The sequence below is a fragment of the Cervus canadensis genome, chromosome 24 (assembly GCF_019320065.1).
Source record: "Cervus canadensis isolate Bull #8, Minnesota chromosome 24, ASM1932006v1, whole genome shotgun sequence".
NCBI classification, from domain to species: domain Eukaryota; kingdom Metazoa; phylum Chordata; class Mammalia; order Artiodactyla; family Cervidae; genus Cervus; species Cervus canadensis.
This window is the reverse complement of record NC_057409.1, coordinates 44,758,253-44,762,205: the sequence shown is the minus strand read 5'-3', so window position 1 is coordinate 44,762,205 and position 3,953 is coordinate 44,758,253. Positions and strand designations below refer to the sequence as shown.

The following is a 3,953-nucleotide window of genomic DNA, read 5'->3' as shown; positions in this document are numbered from 1 at the left end:
AACCCAAGTAAGACAGTAGGTGTTGCAAGGGGCATCAGAGGGCAGACAGACGGAAACCACAATCACAGACAACTAGCCAATCTGATCACACGGACCACAGCCTTGTCTAACTCAATGAAACTAAGCCATGCTGTGTGGGGCCACCCAAGATGGACGGGTCATGGTGGAGAGGTCTGACAGAATGTGGTCCACTGGAGAAGGGAATGGCAAACCACTTCAGTATTCTTGCCTTGAGAACCCCATGACCAGCATGAAAAAGCAAAAAGATAGGACACTGAAAGAAGAACTGGTTCTCTGCTCCTGCCCGTTGGACAGATAGCCGTAACTTTCGTGCTGTACCAGCCGCATCTCTGAGACAAGATGGTGAAGGTCGGAGTGAACGGATTCCGCCGCGGGTGCCTGGTCACCAGGGCTGCTTTTAATTCTGGCAAAGTGGACATCGTTGCCATCAATGACCCCTTCACTGACCTTCACTACATGGTCTACATGTTCCAGTATGATTCCACCCATGGCAAGTTCCACAGCACAGTCAAGGCGGAGAATGGGAAGCTCGTCATCAATGGAAAGGCCATCACCATCTTCCAGGAGTGAGATCCCACCAACATCAAGTGGGGTGATGCTGGTGCTGAGTACGTGGTGGGGTCCACTGGGGTCTTCACTACCATGGAGAAAGCTGGGGCTCACTTGAAGGGTGGCGCCAAGAGGGTCATCATCTCTGTGCCTTCTGCCGATGCCCCCGTGTTTGTGATGGGCGTGAACCACGAGAAGTATAACAACACCCTCAAGATTGTCAGCAATGCCTCCTGCACCACCAACTGCTTGGCCCCCCTGGCCAAGGTCATTCATGAGGGACTCATGACCACCATTCACACCATCACTGCCACCCAGAAGACCGTGGATGGCCCCTCCGGGAAGCTGTGGCGTAATGGCCAAGGGGCTGCCCAGAACATCATCCCTGCTTCTACTGGCGCTGCCAAGGCCATGGGCAAGGTCATCCCTGAGCTCAACAGGAAGCTCACTGGCATGGCCTTCTGCGTCCCCACCCACAACGTGTCCATTGTGGATCTGACCTGCCGCCTGGAGACACCTGCCAAATATGATGAGATCAAGAAGGTGGTGAAGCAGGCATCAGAGGGCCCTCTGAAGGGCATTCTAGGTTACACTGAGGACCAGGCTGTCTCTTGTGACTTCAACAGTGACATTCACTCTTCTACCTTTGATGCTGGGGCTGGCATTGCCCTCAACAACCACTTTGTCAAGCTCATTTCCTGGTACGACAATGAATTCGGCTACAGCAACAGGGTGGTGGACCTCGTGGTCCACATGGCCTCCAAGGAGTAAGATCCCTGGACCCCCAGCCCTAGCAGGAGCATGAGAGGAAGAGAGAGTTCCTCAGCTACTGGGGAGTCCTTGCCCCACCTCGATCCTCCACCATACTGAGAATCTCCCGACCTCCACACAGTTTCCATTTCCAAGGCCCTAAGGAAGGGGAGGGGCTTAGGGAGCCCTGCCTTGTTGTGTACCATCAATAAAAGTACCCTATACCCAGAAAAAAAAAAAAAAAAGAAAGACGAACTCCCCAGGTTGGTATGTGCCCAGTATGCTACTGGAGATCAGTGGAGAAATAACTCCAGAAAGAATGAACGGATGGAGCCAAAGCAAAACCAATACCCAGTTGTGGATGTGACTGGTGATAGAAGTAAGGTCTGATGCTGTAAAGAGCAATATTGCATAGGAACCTGGAATGTTAGGTCCATGAATCAAGGCAAATTGGAAGTGATCAAACAGGAGATGGCAAGAGTGAATGTCAACATTCTAGGAATCAGTGAACTAAAATGGACTGGAATGGGTGAGTTTAACTCAGATGACCATTATATCTACTACTGTGGGCAAAAATCCCTTAGAAGAAATGGAGTAGCCATCATGCTCAACAAAAGAGTCCGAAATGCAGTACTTGGATGTAACCTCAAAAACAACAGAATGATCTTTGTTCCTTTCCAAGGCAAACCATTCAGTATCACGGTAATCCAAGCCTATGCCCCAACCAGTAACACTGAAGAAGCTGAAGTTGAACGGTTCTATGAAGACCTACAAGACCTTTTAGAACTAACACCCCAAAAAGATGTCCTTTTCATTGTAGGGGACTGGAATGCAAAAGTAGGAAGTCAAGAAACACCTGGAGTAACAGACAAATTTGGCCTTGGGGTACAGAATGAAGCAGGGCAAAGGCTAACAGAGTTCTGCCAAGAGAATGCACTGGTCATAGCAAACACCCTCTTCCAACAACACAAGAGAAGACTCTATACATGGACATCACCAGATGGTCAACACCGAAATCAGATTGATTATATTCTTTGCAGCCAAAGATGAAGAAGCTCAATACAGTCAGCAAAAACAAGACTGGGAGCTGACTGTGGCTAAGATCATAAACTCCTTATTGCCAAATTCAGAAATTGAAGAAAGTAGGGAAAACCACTAGACCATTCAGGTATGACCTAAATCAAATCCCTTATGACTATATAGTGGAAGTGAGAAATAGATTTAAGGGACTAAATCTGATAGAGAGTGCCTGATGAACTATGGGCGGAAGTTCATGACAATGTACAGAAGACAGGGATCAAGACCATCCCCATGAAAAGAAATGCAAAAAGGCAAAATGGTTGCCCGAGGAGGCCTTACAAATAGCTGTGAAAAGAAGAGAAGTGAAAAGCAAAGGAGAAAAGGAAAAATATTCCCATTTGAATGCAGAGTTCCAAAGAATAGCCAGGAGAGATAAGAAAGCCTTCCTCAGCGATCAAAGCAAAGAAATAGAGAAAAACAACTGAATGGGAAAGACTAGAGATCTCTTCAAGAAAATTAGAGATACCAAGGGAACATTTCATGCAAAGATGGGTTCAATAAAGGACAGAAATGGTATGGACCTAACAGAAGCAGAAGATATTAAGAAGAGGTGGTAAGAATACACAGAAGAACTGTACAAAAAAGACCTTTACAACTCAGATATCATGATGGTGAGATTACTCACACTCACCTAGAGCCAGACACCCTGGAATGTGAAGTCAAGTGGGCTTTAGGAAGCATCACTATGAACAAAGCTAATGGAGGTGATGGAATTCCAGCTGAGCTACTTCAAATCCTGAAAGATGATGCTGTGAAAGTGCTGCACTCAATATGTCAGCAAATTTGGAAAACTCAGCAGTGGCCACAGGACAGGAAAAGGTCAGTTTTCATTCTAATCCCAAAGAAAGGCAATGCTAAAGAATGCTCAAACTACCACACAATTGTACTCATCTCACACGCTAGTAAAGTAATACTCAAAATTCTCCAAGTCAGGCTTCAGCAATACGTGAACCGTGAAGTTCCAGATGTTCAAGCTGGTTTTAGAAAAGGCAGAGGAACCAGAGATCAAATTGCCAACATCCGCTGGATCATCAAAAAAGCAAGAGAGTTCCAGAATAACATCTATTTCTGCTTTATTGACTATGCCAAAGCCTTTGATTGTGTGGATCACAATTAACTGTGGAAAATTCTGAAAGAGATGGGAATAGCAACCACCTGACCTGCCTCTTGAGAAACCTATATTCAGGTCAGGGAGCAACAGAACTGGACATGGAACAACAGACTGGTTCCAAATAGGAAAAGGAGTACATCAAGGCTGTATATTGTCACCCTGCTTATTTAACTTATATGCAGAACACATCATGAGAAATGCTGGGCTGGAAGAAGCACAAACTGGAATCAAGATTGCTGGGAGAAATATCAATAACCTCAGATATGCAGATGACACCACCCTTATGGGAGAAAGTGAAGAAAAACTAAAGAGCCTCTTGATGAAAGTGAAAGAGGAGAGTGAAAAAGTTGGCTTAAAGCTTAACATTCAGAAAACTAAGATCATGGCATCTGGTCCCATCACTTCATGGCAAATAGATGGGGAAACAGTGGAAAGTGTCAGA

General features: G+C 45.9%; 1 pseudogene; it reads left to right on the top strand.

The window, feature by feature from the left end:
• Nucleotides 1-308: 308 nt before the first annotated feature.
• On the top strand, nt 309-1,355 carry LOC122426757 (annotated as a pseudogene).
• Nucleotides 1,356-3,953: the final 2,598 nt, after the last annotated feature.